The sequence below is a fragment of the Myxine glutinosa genome, chromosome 3 (assembly GCF_964187855.1).
Source record: "Myxine glutinosa chromosome 3, kmMyxGlut1.1, whole genome shotgun sequence".
Classification (NCBI taxonomy): Eukaryota; Metazoa; Chordata; class Myxini; order Myxiniformes; family Myxinidae; genus Myxine; species Myxine glutinosa.
Window position 1 is genome coordinate 39244379 of NC_136263.1, and position 17186 is coordinate 39261564.

Genomic DNA, 17186 nt, shown 5'->3' on the forward strand with positions numbered 1-17186 from the left:
GACCCTTTAATCACAACAACCTTTAATCGACTACACATTGATAAGCAAAGACCTGAATAGTAATTCACATACATTCACATAAATATGTAACACTTGGCACACCTGAACTCCTCACCACATACAAGGCTTTCATCCGCAGCTCAATGGAATACTGTTCCCCCCTCTGGGCTGGTGCTCCTGCCTCACACCTAGCTCGGCTTCACGCTGTTGAAACCAAAGCTTTGAGAATCATTGGAATCTCCTGCGATGAAGTTAACTCCGAGGGCCTTTCACTCACTCACCGCAGGCAGGTTTGTGGTCTTTCTGTCTTCTACTGACTCCTCTCCGGCCTTGCTCCCCCAGCTCTCTCTGTGCTCTGTACCCCCAATATTCCTTCAGGTCGCACAAGATCTGCCTGCAACCCTCTTATGGTTAAACTGCCAAAATCTAGGCTCTCTGCTCACCTTCACTCTTTCATTCCCTTTTCTCCCACGTCTGGAACAAACTCCCCCACTCCCTTCAATCCCACTCCTCCCTCCAGGTCTTTAAAACATCTGTTCACCACCATCTGTTTTCTTCCCCATCCAAAACCTTGATCTTTTCTACCCCCACTAATTCACCCCAGATACTTTTTTTTTTGAAAATTCCAACTTCTTTCCTGGAAGTCCTTGCAGTGTTCATGTTTTATTCCTCTCCCACCTCCCCACAAGCCCTCCCCCTCCCACATTTCTCCCGATGTCCCTGCTCTGTGAAATGTTGTGTTTGTGTCCTTCCCCCTCTCTCCCCATCTTGTCTACCGCTCCCCTTATTTTTTGTGTTTTATGTGTCGGTTTGACTTTTTGTGTGATTAATGTTAGCTCTTTCACGAGCCTCGATCTTGTATACAAAAAAAAAAAAAAAGACCAGACCCAAGAAGACAAAATGTCCGTCGCTCCAATTGTTTTGTACACGTGGCTTTAACGTTATCCGTGCCTGCTTCACTAATCCCATAGTCCCATCTTACCACTCCTTGTGCCAATCAAATGCCAGTCCAATCACTGCCCTTCGTGGTGTGGCTCATGGCCCTGCTCATGGCCTTGCTCATGGCCCTCATGGCTTGTGTGTTGTCACCAAGTCGGTGTTATCCACGGTAATGCCTCATGCCTGGTTTCCGGTTGGTTTTTTATTTTGTGAGTTTCGTGGCCGATTTCTCGCTAGATGCGTGTAGTGCAGTGTCATAAGGAACACAGGAAAATATTAGAGGCAATTACATACAGGGGATTAATTTACCCATAATCCCTCGCTAATTAACAAGCCCCACCCCTCTAATGGGGACAAAGATACAAGCTTACCCGACATCGGGTCTACACAGATGTCTACTTATGATACATCGAGGTTTCTTCTTCTTCATGACAGTCGGAGCACACTACCTATGCAATATACCTGGACTAAGGTATCCCTACTCCCCACAAACGTAACATATGTTTTCGACCGCAAATGCACGATTACAGTTTCACAAAAAATGCTTTCAAATAAAAAAACAACAACACCTGGTACCATTTCAAATTTATTGAAGGATTGTGCTTACAGTTTATTAAAAGTGCTGAACCATACCGTACCGTGAAAGTAAAAAAAACCACAACACCATCATGTACCATTTAAAATATTTATTTTACAAACACATGCAACTTTCAGATGATGATGATGATGATGGTGATGGTGATGAATTAAAATCCCATGAATTCCTCGAACTCTGAGGATGACCCAAATGATAGTCCTGCAACGTCATGCACTGAGGGAGAGGCAGGAGAAGGAGCAGTTGAGGATGTCGGTGAGGATGCTGGTGAGGACACTGAGAGGGCGGCAGGAGAGGGTGCTGATTTGAGGTGGAGGGAGCAGGGCTGAATAAATGGGTAATGGAGGGCTGCCTGGCATATTGCCGCAGGTTTCGATGCAGCTCTTTTTAGGGGAGAAGCAAATCATCCAAGCCCCTCTTGAACTTTAGGTACCTCTCCATGACTGGGTCAGCATCTTCCAACTTGTCAACAAGCACCCACATGCCAGGCAGCAACTCATCCAGGAACTGGAGTGTGAGGTTAGACCTTGGCATGACGTCATGACGTCGTAAGTCCGGACACGTTCAATTATCCAGAAACTCGCAACGCCCATCTTACGGGATCAGTGGCTGTTGGTGGTGCGGTCAGGAAGCAACGGACCAAACGTACACCTCCAGGCTTTTGTTGAAACGTTTGAAAAAACTTTTGTAGAAAGCACCCTCCCGGTGCTTGAACACAATGGTACACACGGAATTTGACGAGGAGGAGACAATTTGACCCATCAAGCCGACACTACCTCACTACATGAATTGAATCTGCAACACCGAACCGAGCACTCAGTCAAAAATGGTGCCGGGAGTTACATAAACCAGCTCACTGTTTAAAACTCACCCCTTTGAAGATCGTGTCATGTTGCTTGGCGGTAAATGGGGTAAAAGAGGGGACTATTGGAGAGGAAGAAGAGCACTAGAAAAACTGATCTGCACTTCATGATTGTCATGAACAAATGAAGGATCAGCCTTGTGGGCTCAAAGTATGACAATGAGAAAAATGGAGGCAATGGGGACCATGGAGACAATGGGGACCATGGAGACAATGGGGACCATGGAGACAATGGGGACCATGGAGACAATGGAGGCAATGGGGACCATGGAGACAATGGGGACCATGGAGATCATGGGGACCATGGAGATCATGGAGACAATGGGGACCATGGAGATCATGGAGACAATGGGGACCATGGAGACAATGGAGACAATGGGGACCATGGAGACAATGGAGAACTAAATCTGAACTGTTTCATGATAGAAAAAAATTAACATTAAACAGATAATTTAAAATCAAAATAATGAACATTAATATGAGATAAAAACTTTTAAGTAGGAATAGTGATTTAAATATGTGTATTTGAATTCATTATTCCTCCTCAATTAAACAAATAAAGCAAATATTTTCATTCCCAATATGTCATTGATTTCTCCGTTCGTTCCTTCCCATGGCAATGGATACCGTTTATCAGAATCGAATTTCTGATGTTTTTCTGTCATTACATCACGTAAATAACTCCAGAGAAACAAAACAACAGGTAAATAACCTGTTCGTTTTGCTTATTATTTACTAACAACAGTATTATTTACAAGCAATTTACTCTGGATTAGCGGCAGGTTCATATCGAGTTAATTTCAAAATCATAATTTTATTGAGGAATTTTTGAAACCTCCTACCTGACGCTGGGAGCCCAAAACATTCCACAAGAGGTTTGGTGGGGCTAGCCCCAAAACTGAGGGAGTAGTTTGGGGACGGACAGACACTCCTGTTTTATAATATAGATATTTATATTATAAAATAGGAGTGTCTGTCTGTCTGTCTGTTCGGAAGTGGACAGATGACGGCAATGAGCTGGTTTGATAATATCTCAATACAATCGTCATTTGAAACAGTATTTTGTAAAAGTATCAATTTATGATTGGAATGACATTTGGAATTGAGTGAATACAAGTACGATATTGAATTTCTAATTGTATTCACCCCACCGTATGGAACTACTTCACATCCGGATTTAAATATTTGTTTATGCCACAAATGTTGGTAAAAGTATATTTTTTATATTGATGCTATTTAATTTGTCATTGGAGTTTGCTGTTTGGAATGAAAATAGAGATATTGAGTTCAAGTGAATGACGAAATGCCGTGATGGTTTCTACTTTCTAAGCGTGACATTCGCAGATCACCATATGCAGATTCGACATTGACTGGGTTTGGAACCATTCAGACGGGTACGTTTTTCGTTCGTAGTTAATTAATTCATAATTAATTCGTAATTAGTTTGCGGATCGCCATATGCAGATTCGACATTGACTGGGTACGGAACCGTTAAAATGGTACATTTTTCGTTCGTAGTTAATTAATTCATAATTAATTCATAATTAGTTCGCGGATCGCCATATGCAGATTCGACATTGACTGGCTTTGGAACCATTCAGACGGGTACGTTTTTCGTTCGTAGTTAATTAATTCATAATTAATTCGTAATTAGTTTGCGGATCACCATATGCAGATTCGACATTGACTGGGTATGGAACCATTCAAATGGTACATTTTTCATTCGTAGTTAATTAATTCATAATTAATTCATAATTAGTTCATGGATCGCCATATGCAGATTCGACATTGACTGGGTATGGAACCATTCAAACGGTACGTTTTTCGTTCGTAGTTAATTAATTCATAATTAGTTCGCGGATCACCATTTGCAGATTCGACATTGACTGGGTATGGAACCATTCAAATGGTACGTTTTTCGTTCGTAGTTAATTAATTCATAATTAATTCGTAATTAGTTCGCGGATCGGCATATGCAGATTCGACATTGATTGGGTATGGAACCATTCAAATGGTACGTTTTTCGTTCGTAGTTAATTAATTCATAATTAGTTCGCGGATCGCCATTTGCAGATTCGACATTGACTGGGTATGGAACCATTCAGACGGGTACGTTTTTCGTTCGTAGTTAATTAATTCATAATTAATTCGTAATTAGTTTGCGGATCGCCATATGCAGATTCGACATTGACTGGGTACGGAACCGTTAAAATGGTACATTTTTCGTTCGTAGTTAATTAATTCATAATTAATTCATAATTAGTTCGTGGATCGACATATGCAGATTCGACATTGACTGGCTTTGGAACCATTCAAATGGTACGTTTTTCGTTCGTAGTTAATTAATTCATAATTAGTTCGTAATTCGATTTTCGTTCTGGTAATTCGTTTTTTCGTTTTCGTTTTCATGTCGACAGCATGGATTTAAATATTTTCTTAATGTCACAAGTGTTTTATGTTGTTTGCTTTTGAACGCTCGAAAATGCAATATGTGCCATAACCCATAACAGTCCGGTTTTATAATATACGATCCAATCAACATTTGTTTGGTCATTGATGTGAAATTTGGCAAGTTTAGTGGAATTGAATGGTTTTGAGTTGAGGTCCGAAAAGACTTCGGGTGGTAGGATTAGGTCGTAAAATATAGTAGGATTCGAATTAAAGGCACATTGATTTTATACAGTACTACTCCCACAGTTTTGGAGTTAGCCTGCAAAACCTGTGGAACGTTTTATGGTCCCAGCAGGCATCCTCAGGTAGGTGGGAGGTTTTATAAATGTTGAAGGTGGCACAGGAATGTGGAATTTATTACCCTGCGCTCGCGAAGCGAAAAGCGGGGTTAAGCAATTGGTTTCGCACGTCTGCTGTATGTGTGCCGTGTCTGCATTTTAAAAAATCATTTTCTCGGCAACCGTTTGTCCGGTTGACACGAAATTTTACCATAGAAGCGCCTCTGCCTGTATAATTTTTTTATTCATAATTGTGATGTCATAGGTCACGTGGTACTGACGCCATCTTGGAAAAAAGTTACACCTCTATATCTCCCAAACCGCTCAATGGAAAAAATGTAAACATGGCTCATTGTCAAGTAATCCCCATGTGGAATAAGATATGTTGATGTCATCGGTGCCTTAATTATGACGTTAAAGCGCGGCGTTACGCGCGCTGCTTGTGAGCAAGGAGGAAGCGGACAAGCGGTAACATATAAATGTCTTTATTGTAAGACTACACTGTAACACTGTACTGTCCCGGGCTGGGCGCCCGGTGTATATCATGAGGCCACGCCTACCCCTGGTGCGTGGCCACCGCCCGCTTGGTGCGCGGAATGATGTCACCACGCCAGTGGGCTTTTGTGTCCGCCACACGCGCCCCCCCAGAATTCCCGCGCACCTGGAGGGCCAGTTTGCGGGGCAGACGAATGACCCGGCCGAAGCGCCCCCTGGCGATCGGCGGCGTCCGGGGTGCAGGGATGCCAGGTGGGATGCCCCTGGCTGCCCCTGGGATGGGTGCAGGACCGGGGGGCGGCGTGGCGGCGGGGCTGGGCGGTGCCGGGGGTCCGCCCGCAGGAGGTCGGCCCCGACGTGGGGGTCGGGCCACTGGCGGTGGATGGTCCACATCGAGGTGGGCCGGCTTGAGGCGGTCTACCGAAACGCGGTCAGGAGTACCGCCGATGTCCAGGGTGAAGTGCTTCGCCCCGGTCTCCAGCACGCGGAAAGGCCCGTCGTATGGGGGCCGCAGTGGTGTCCGATGGGCATCGTGGCGGACGAAGACGTACTCCGCCGTGCGAAGCTCCGGGGCGACGTGCATCGGTGGGTGCCCGTGGCATGCCGTTGGCACCGGGGCGAACCTCTGGGCGGTCTCTTGCAGAGCGGAGCGCTGCTGTGCCGCGGACCATGGTGCCGTGGAGTCGGGGAGGAACTCGCCCGGCACCCGCAGCGGTTGCCCGAAGACCAACTCCGCCGCGGATGCGCGCAGGTCCTCCTTGGGCGCCGTCCGGAGGCCCAGCAGGACCCAGGGGAGCCTGTCGACCCAGCCGCCGTCGCGGAGGGTGGCCCGGAGCGCGGCCTTCAATGAGCGGTGAAATCGCTCACACAGGCCGTTAGCCTGGGGGTGGTAGGCCGTGGTTCGGTGCAGCCGGACCCCGAGCCCCTGCGCAACCGCCCCCCAGAGCTCCGAGGTGAACTTGGGGCCGCGGTCGGATGAGATGTCTGAGGGGGCGCCGAACCGGGCGACCCAGGTGGCGATGAAAGCCTGCGCGACATCGGCCGCCGTTGTCGATGCCAAGGGCACGGCCTCCGGCCACCGGGTGGTGCGGTCCACCATGGTGAGGACGTAGGTGAAACCCCGCGAGGGGGGCAGAGGTCCCACCAGGTCCACGTGGACGTGGTCAAACCGGCGTTCCGGCACCGTGAACGGGGCCAACGGGGCCTGGGTGTGCCGGTGCACCTTGGCGCGCTGGCACGCGAGGCACGTCCTGGCCCAGCCGCGGACGGCCTTCCGGAGGCCATGCCAGACGAACTTGTCGGCGATCAGCCTTTGGGAGGCCCTCGCGCCCGGGTGGGACAAGCCGTGGATGGCGTCAAACACCTGGCGCTGCCAGCCCGCGGGCACGATGGGGCGAGGACGCCCGAGAGAGACGTCGCACAAGAGGGCCGCGCCCGCGCCGTCGAACGGCACCTCGGTGACGCGGAGGCCCATGACGGCGGTCCGCAAGGCCTGGACGTCGGGGTCAGCGGCCTGGTCCGCTGCCATCCGGGCATAGTCGATGCCGAGGTGGACTGCGTGGGCGACGGCCCGGGAAAGGCAATCCGCCACCGGGTTGTCCTTCCCCGCGACGTGCTGGATGTCCGTCGTGTACTCGGACACGGCCAAGAGGTGACGCTGCTGCCGGGCCGACCACGGCTCGGTGACCTTGCCCATCGCGAAGATCAACGGCTTGTGGTCGACGAAGGCAGTGAACGCACGGCCCTCGAGCAGATGGCGGAAGTGCCTGACCGCCAAGTGAAGTCCGAGCAACTCGCGGTCAAAGGTACTGTAACGGCGTTCGGGCGGGCGAAGCTGCCGGCTAAAGAACGCCAGCGGTTGCCAAGCTCCACGCACCCATTGCTCGTGCACCGCGCCCACCGCGTAGTCCGAGGCATCGGTGGTGAGGGCGATCAGTGCATCGGGCGCCGGGTGCGCGAGCATGGTGGCGTTAGCTAAGGCGAGCTTCGCGCCCGTGAACGCCGTGTCCATCTGCTCGGTCCAGGTAACGTCGCCTTTGCCCGGCTTACCTCGGAGAGCTTCGTGCAGGGGGCGCAGGAGCTGGGCGATACGGGGCAGGAACCGATGGTAAAAGTTCACCATGCCCAGGAACTCCTGCAGCCCTCTGATCGTGCGGGGGCGCGGAAACCCCTTCACCGCCTCCACCTTGGCCGGCAGGGGGACGGCTCCGTGCCTGGTGACACGGTGCCCCAGAAAATCGATTGTGGTGGCGCCGAACCGGCACTTTGCGGGGTTCACAATTAGGCCATGCTGGCCCAGGCGTTCGAAGAGCGTGCGGAGGTGGCGTAGGTGCTCTTCGCGGGACGCACTGGCGACGAGGATATCGTCCAGGTAGACAAAGACAAAATCCATGTCGCGCAGGACGCTGTCCATCAGTCGCTGGAACGCCTGAGCCGCATTCTTCAGACCGAAGGGCATGCGCAGGAACTCGAAGAGTCCGAATGGCGTGATGACCGCCGTCTTCGGGACGTCCTCCGGCCTGACGGGGACCTGATGGTAGCCGCGTATGAGGTCCACCTTCGAGAAGAAGGACCTGCCCGCCAAACGGGCGGAAAAGTCCTGAATGTGGGGGACGGGGTAGCGGTCGGGAGTCGTAGCGTCATTGAGACGGCGATAGTCCCCGCACGGTCGCCATCCCCCGCCGGGCTTCGGCACGATGTGCAGCGGCGACGCCCAAGCGCTCTCTGAGCGCCGCACGATGCCGAGTCGCTCCAGGGTAGCGAACTCCGCTTTTGCCACCGCCAGCTTCGTCGGCTCGAGGCGGCGTGCCCGGGCGTAGACCGGTGGCCCGACGGTGGGGATGTGATGGGCCACCCCGTGCTTGACGGCCCCCGCCGAGAAGGTGGGCCGCGTGAGGGCCGGGAAGCCGGCGAGGAGGCGGGTGAATGCGTCCGCTGCCGGAAGCGTACAGCCCAACGTGGCCGGAACCGAATCGTTCGGCAAGCCGCTTGGCAAGCCGCTCGTTGAGCTGGGCAACGCGCAAGCGAGCGAGCTGAACGTCTCGGCCTGGACAAGCCGTCTGCGCTTGACGTCGACCAGGAGCCCATTAGCGCACTGGAAGTCCGCGCCAAGCAGTGCCATGGGCACGTCGGCAGTGACGAACGTCCATCGGAAAACCTGCCCTCCAAACCGCAGAGAGAGGCAGCGTTTTCCGTACGTACGGATGGGCGTCCCGTTCGCGGCAAGCAGCGCGGGGCCCCCACCCGCGGCGTGCTTGTCTGACGTGCCGGCGGGAATGACACTCACCTGCGCTCCCGTGTCGCACAGGTAACGTAGCCCGGAGAAGGTGTCCGTTATGAACAGCAGGCTGTTCGAACGGCCGGCGCTCATCGCCACTATTGAGCGCCGGCCCGGGCGTTTCCCGACCCGTGGAAGGAGCACGGCGGATGACACCGCCGAGCTTCGTGGCCGAACTTGGTGTGGAACCAGCACCAGGTGGTGGAGCTGGAGGAGCGTGGCTGGCTCCGCCAGGCCGGTGGAGTTGGCGGGTTTCCCCGCGGTGGCGGTTTTCGCCGCGGCGGTGGGCGGGGCGTGGCGGCGCTCACGAGGCGCGTATCAGCGTGCTGCTGAACATCAGCGTGCTGCTGAACATCAGCGTGCTGCTGAACATCAGCATGCTGCTGAACATCAGCGTCGAGGGCCGTGAAGACCACGCCGACGCTCGCCCGCGTGTCCGAAGCGGCGAAATACCTGTCCGCCTCGGCTGCCAATGCTCGGGGTTCCGTTAGCTCGGTCCCGGCCAACGCAAGGCGAACCTGCGCTGGAAGTTGGCGCCGGAAAAGCGCCCGGAATAGCGAACCGGGGGCTTCGTCGCCCAACAGTGACAGCATATGGTCCATTCGGACCGACGGGCGCGTCTCACCGAGCTCGGGGAGATCCAGGAGGCGATCGGCGCGTGCGTCGTCCGTGAGGCCGAACGTGGCTAGGAGTAGCCGCTTGAGTGTCTCGTACTTGTGGCCGTCCGGTGGGTGGCGAAGGACGGACACAACTCGAGCGGCCGTGCCGGGCCCGAGGGAGGCGACGACATGGCAGTAGCGCAGGTCGTCGTTGGTGAGGCGCCGAAGCTGAAACTGGGCTTCGGCTTGAACGAACCAGACCTCGGCCTGGGCCTCCCAAAACTCGGGAAGTTTAATCGCCAATGCCATGGCGTCGTGTTCGGAAGGATCGCTTCGGCGGATCCAACGTCGAGGGTCACCAGTAAAGCACGGCGTTACGCGCGCTGCTTGTGAGCAAGGAGGAAGCGGACAAGCGGTAACATATAAATGTCTTTATTGTAAGACTACACTGTAACACTGTACTGTCCCGGGCTGGGCGCCCGGTGTATATCATGAGGCCACGCCTACCCCTGGTGCGTGGCCACCGCCCGCTTGGTGCGCGGAATGATGTCACCACGCCATTGGGCTTTTGTGTCCGCCACAACGTCATAATTCGACAAGTACAACGCTTGATCTGATCAGTATGAATAAAACAAAAAATTACTCTGCAACTGTTAGACCGATGGACACGAAATTTTCAGGATATGTGCAGCTCCACCAGTATAATTTTTTAATGATAATTATAAAGACATAGGTCACGTGGTACAGACGCCATCTTGGAAAAAAAATCGAAAAAAGTTGCACCTCAATATCTCTGAAACTGCTCAATGGAAAAAATTGAAACAAGGCTCATTGTCAAGTACTTCCCTTGGGGAATAAGATATGTTAATGATGTCATCAGGGCCTTCGTTATGACGTCATAATTCGACAAGTACAACACTTCAACTGGTCATTGGGAAATTATTTTCTCAGCAACTGTTGGTCTGATGGGCACGAAATTTTCACCATAGGAGCACCTCCTCATGTAGAATATTTTAATGATCATCATGATGTCATCGGTCATGTGGTACAGGCGCCATCTTAGAAAAACCGAAAAATGTTGCACCTCTATATCTCCAAACCCGCTGCATGGAAAATATTGAAACATGGCTCATTGTAAAGAACTCCATATGGGGAATAGGTGTTGTTAACGATGACATCGTTGGTGCCATAATTATGACGTCATAATTCGACAGGGACAACGCTTAGTCTGATCAGTTTGAAATGTATTGAGCGTGATCTATGCAACAATTATATTAGAGAATATAAATTTATGATGTCATCGCTCACATGGTCTGGCAGCCATATTGGATCATAGAAAAAAAAATGTTCAAATACAGAAGAGTTGGCTCACAACAAGTTGACTGCGCAGGGTATTCTATGAATTCTATGGGGAATTCCATATTCTATGAAACTATATTCTATGAATACCATCTAGTTTTCTCGGCAACCGTTGGTCCGATTGACATGAAATTTTACCGTATGAGCGCGTCTGCCTGTATATTTTTTTGCTGATAATTATGACGTCATAGGTCACGTAGTACGGACGCCATCTTGGAAAAACGTTACACCTCTATATCACCCAAACCGCTTAATGGAACAAGTCCGTGCTGACGATCGACGCTCACCTTCCCAAGTCCGTGCTCACGATTGACACTCACCATCCCAACTCTGTGCTGACAATCGACACTCACCTTCCCAAGTCTGTGCTCACGATCGACACTCACCTTCCCAACTCTGTGCTGACAATCGACACTCACCTTCCCAACTCTGTGCTCACGATCGACACTCACCTTCCCAAGTCTGTGCTCACGATCGACACTCACCTTCCCAAGTCTGTGCTCACGATCGACACTCACCTTCCCAAGTCTGTGCTCACGATCGACACTCACCTTCCCAAGTCCGTGCTGACGATCAACCTTGCCTGCTCGTGTTCGTGCTCGGAATCACCTTTCGCTGCTCGTGTTCGTGCTAGGAATCACCTTTAGTTGCTCGTGTTCGTGCTGGGAATCACCTTTCGCTGCTCGTGTTCGTGCTAGGAATCACCTTTAGTTGCTCGTGTTCGTGCTGGGAATCACCTTTAGCTGCTCGTGTTCGTGCTGGGATCACCATTGCCTGCTCGTGCTGCTCGGTGGCGACACCGGGGCCAAGGCCGTCGCGAGGAGAGGCATCTGGAACATTGTAGCCTTTGTGCTAACAGGTTTCCAACGTTCGTTTTCCCCTCCCCTTCCCCCGTGAATGTTTGCTGGGCCCATGTAGTATTTATTTGTTGTAATCGTAATAAGGCGTAGAATAAGCTACGTTCCTGCTTCTCGTCCTTTTTTCTTTCCGATTGAATAATTACACTGTAAATACTTGTAAATAAATCAAATAGTCAAACGTTTCCTTTTCTTTCTGTCCGTGAATGTCTTTTCCTCCATTGATCCGCCATTTAAAAAAAAACATTTATACAGAATCGAGGCTCGTATAAGAGCTAACACATTGAACATGAAAACATGCACAGACACATAAAACATACAATGAAGGGAGGGGGAGAGAGAGGGAAGCACACAAGCACAACAACAGACGAGAACAGGGACGTCGGTAGATCTGTGGAAGGTGGAGGGCTTGGGGGGAAGAGGGGAGGAGGGGAGGGGTACAGGGTATAAAGCAAATGAACACTACTAGGAATTTCACTACTAGGAATTTCAGGAATGAAGTCGGAGATTGAAAGAGGCGGATTTGTGGTGTATTAACGGTGGTAGAAAAGATCAAGGTTTTGGATGGGGGAAGATAAGAGATGGTGGTGAACAGCTGTTTTAAAGACCTGGAGGGATGAGTGGGATTGAAGAGAGTGACGGAGTTTGTTCCAGAGGCGGGAGAAAAGAGGAAGGAAAGAGTGAAGGTGAGCAGAGAGTCTTGATTTTGGCAGTTTAACCATAAGAGGGTTGCTGGCAGATTTTGTGCGTCCTGCGGGAATATTTGGGGGACAGAGCACAGACAGAGCAGGAAGAGCAAGGCTGGAGAGGAGTTGGTAAAAGACATTGCTCGCACACAGATTAAAGATCGGCCATAACAAAATTTGCACTACTCCGGCGGTTAACAACGGTTTTCGCTCGGCCGTCTGAAGTGGTGTACCGCCGGAGGGAAGGTACGTTCCCGATTGAAACATCACATGGTACAGGTATTGCGCTATGGGCCAATTGGCGTTCATAGTTGCTGGTTCGTAACCTGCTGAAGTACGAAGTTATTCGTGTGTGGCAACCTCAGGTCCTGTAGTTTCGGGAGGGAACCTAGGCTAACCCCCTCGTAGTAGACCCGAACCCCGGGCCGTAACAACATATACGGACAAATCCGTGTAGTCCAGACTGGAATATGTGCTAAATGCGCTGCCGAGGTCATCCGACCGCTCCATTCTTGAGATCTCAAGAATCCATTATTGAGATTGGCGACCAGAGGAAGCATCACATATAATGGCGCAATGACTGACGCACATCTCGGCATTAAACGAACCAAAATGCTGCAATCCCCATGAAGGAGAGCAAGCCAATCAGCTTTTCAGGAGGAGAACACGTGGTGCAACGAACCTAAGCAGACGCCATTGTACAGGAAGCAAGTCTGATTTATTCACGCGATTGTGTCATCACGCGTCGCAATCCGCAACCCAAAAACACACAACAATAATAAGAAAACAGTAGCATTGACATAGACCAACACATATGTTACACGTGGAGAGCTGTGCCATACATAAAGTCTGGCCATCTGGCGTTCTCTGCATGGAGCGCTGTGATTGGTCGATCGCAGGTGACATGATTTCAAGGCGCCATGTTGCCTCCTGTTCGAACAGCTCTGACTGTGCTCAAGGAACACATTATAAGGAAGGATGTCTGACCCATAGCTCGGACATCGGAATGAAACTCTTCATCGCTGGAAAGCGCGACTTTAGAGAGATAGAAGGTCAGCTGAAAGGGAAGAACTTATTAGTGAGACGAGTTGAGCAAGCTGACGCTGACCTTTGACCTTTTAACATTTTGACAATTTTATTAATTTGTCTTCTCCATATTCTCCGAAAGCTTTTTGAAAATTTGATGACAATAGCTCAAATGATTTTTTAAAAAGTTACGCCCCGGACAGACGCACGTACACACAGACACACAAAAAAGTATGTCAGTCAAGTTAGCACCCGTTACCCTTTACCCGATTTAAAGTTAGGGTTGTACCATTACAAAAATGGGGGGTGTTTTGGATTTCGTTGTACAAAAGGCGGATGCGAATGCGTAAAGAGGATAAATTATGGACTATGGTAATCCGATAATGGTTCGAATCCTATAAAGGCCTGAGAAACATAATGTAAGACGCGAATAGGGCAATGGTTCAAATCCAGTAATGGACTGAATCGGTTAATGGTTCGAATCTGGTAAACGTTTGAATGCGGTAAAATAAAATAGAATCCGGTAAACGTTTGAATCGCTTAATGGTTCGAATCTGGTGGTGGACTGAATCGGTAATGGCCAGAAAAACATAACGGCAGCAACAACAACATCACGACAACAACAATAACAACTCTCACCACCCCACCAATCAAACTTTCGCACCAGCCTTTTGAACAAAGAAATCCAAAACACCCCCATTTTTGTAATGGTACAACCCTAACTTTAAATCGGGTAAAGGGTGCTAACTTCACGGGTCTTCCACTGCATGGAGGACGGGCAAGTACCTACGCCAAGCTAAACAGTTTACGGTTTGTATCCCACTGATAGTGATAGGCAAGACCCGAACCAAAATCGAATCGGCTTGTTCTTGTCACCGAACCGACTCGTATACCAAGTTTTGTTATAATCCGTCCACAACTTGTTGCGATATCGTGATATATATCGTTCCCTGCGCCACCAAACTTACTCTCTGTATGAAAGGTCCTTGCCATAATGACGTCACAAGTCTCCTCTTCACTCTCAAGTTACAGTCCCTGGTCCTATCACTGTCTATTCTGCTGAAGAACGTTCCCACACTCATTTCGTCTGTACCCTTAATTATCCGAAACGTCTATCAGAGCCCCTCGTACAAACCGCCTCCTTTGTCATGAATAAAGTTCTGTGTCCTTCAGACTCTTCGCAAAGCTGACTAAGAGTGGATAGAAAAGAACAAGTTTAACGAGTATGGCAGGAATGGGAAGACGTTTTGGATGAAGTAGAAAAAGGACGGGGCAAGTACAGAGCAGAAGGCCGGGTGAAGACCAAATATCTCGTCACTTTGCGTACGTAATAAATAAATGGGACCTCAGTGCAGTTACTTCCACCCTGTCGCACCTGGTTGTGTCATTGGAACCACTTATATTTCTGCACACAAAAACAAACCCACATCGAAACACGTCACAAAATAAAGCAACCTGGGTAAGGACGAACCAGATGAGGTTAATAACTCGAGCCTCTGCCATTTTGAAATATTCTGGGGAGAACAATGCGTCACAAACTCCAAAAATGCAACACCTGTTAACCAAAGCCATCACGCACCATCCCTCATTCCACTCGAACAGGTGCGCAAATGGACCTGCCAATCAGCAATGCATCACAACCGCAAGGATCCAAATGATCTTGGCACAACCTTGGACCCACATGGAGATCTTGCGTTCAGGAAGCACCCAAAAGGGGACATTGTTCAACAGTCACGTGGTATCTCAACACATTACCACCTTTTACAAACTCTATGGTTTCTGTTTCCCCAAATCTTCCTTTAGGGGGTTTGTTGTTGCCATGTACGGATAATACTGCCTCCTGTCAGTCACATCAGGTACACCACCTTTTGGCTCGAGTTCCATTGACTTGTCGGAAAACTGGTGTTGAGGAGCAACCCGTTGGATCGCACCTTGAATAACGGAAGTCACCAATGTGTTATCATGAACAATGTACAACCAATAGTTTGTTAAAGACACGAATGCCAATAGTACCTGGGCCACACTCAGGTAAAAGTGATCAACCCATCTTTCTTGACACTTGCAGTTTTGAGTACGTCCTTGCTGCGGACGCCTTGGTTTGGTCCCTTATGGGTCCTCAGAGTGTTGGTTGACATTGATGTTTTTCAGGCTCTTCTTCAATGCGTCCTTGTAATACTTGGACTGGACACCCTGATGTATTTTGCCAGTTCCCCATAGAGGATCTGCTTGGGAATCCTGTGGTCATCCATGCGGTATGCGTGTCCAGCCCATCAGTTGGACTTCCTGCAGAGTGGCTTCCATGATGTTGAGACACACACATTCAAGGACCTCATTCTTGGTGATTTTGTCAGTAACGTTCATTCCTAGTATCAAAAGACGTCATGTCCAGTCTGAAGAAAGTTTGCCCACAACTCCAACTCCTTGTGCCAGTTTGAGGGGGAAAAAGTAACATATCTACATTGATGAATGCTCCTTCTCACGCATAGGGTTGCCAAGGCAGCTTTGTTGGCTAGGGAACACGATCTTAGACGAGTCGCCCCTCAAACGCAGGAATGTGTATTTTGTTCAGGGTAGCTCGCCTACTCTTCACGAAGAACACCGAGGGATCTTTAACGTCCACCAACTTATGCTGGCAGACGGGACACAGTTTAGCGTCCATATCGATGAATCGCCCTGTCTAAAAGAACAGGATGACGGTTTAGAGCAGAGTCGAGATCCAAACGCAGGTGAGACGACTCGGAGTTGAGTGTGCGCAGCCATATGCCATCCTGCTTATTGAACGCATGTATCAGATAATTCCTTTCAAACCGTCTACACACTGTCCCTCCATCTTCCACCTGCGCAATCAACTTAATCAATCCAAAATGGGAATGATTCGGAGTGAGTTGACTGAAATAATAAATTAATTAAAAACGATGTTATTCATAAAATACTTACCCCGTGCAGTCAACTTGGTGCGAGCCAACTTCTGTTTTTGAAGGTTTTTTTTTCTTTGGTCCAATATGGCTGCCAGACCACGTGAGCGATGACATCATAAATATAAATTCTCTAATATAATTGTTGTGGATATCATAATAAATTTCAAACCGATCAGACTGGGCGTTTTCCCTGTCAAATTATGACGTCATTGTAAACAACACTTATTCCCCATGCGGAGATCTCGCCAATGAGCTACCTTTCAATTTTTTCCATGGAGCGGGTTCGGAAGTTAGGAGTGGAGGAATGGTTGATCAGAGTAGTGATGGCAATGTACAAAAGAGCACGCACAGCTGTAAGGACGAAGGACGGGAACAGTGGTGAGTTTGAGGTGAAGGTGGGAGTGCATCAGGGGTCGGTACTAAGTCCACTACTATTTGTAGCTGTGATGGAGGTGCTCGCTCAGAACGTAAAGGAGGGTTTACCGTGGGAGTTGTTGTATGGAGATGATCTGGTGTTGATTGCAGAAAGTATGGATGGACTGAAGGAGAAGATGAAGAAGTGGAAGGAATGTATGGAGACAAAAGGTCTGAAGGTGAATATTGGAAAAACGAAGGTGATGGCAAGTGGTAAAGCATGTGGTGAAGTGGAAAGAACTGGGAAGTGGCCATGTGCTGTGTGCAGGAAGAGTGTCGGAGTGAATTCCATTCAATGTACAATGTGCGCTGAGTGGGTTCATCAAAAATGTAGTGGTTTGAGACGGTCATTAACCAGTGTGGCAGCTACATTCAAGTGTAAGGCGTGCACAGAGGGAGCTGCAGATGGAGGAAATGTTGAGTTGGATCT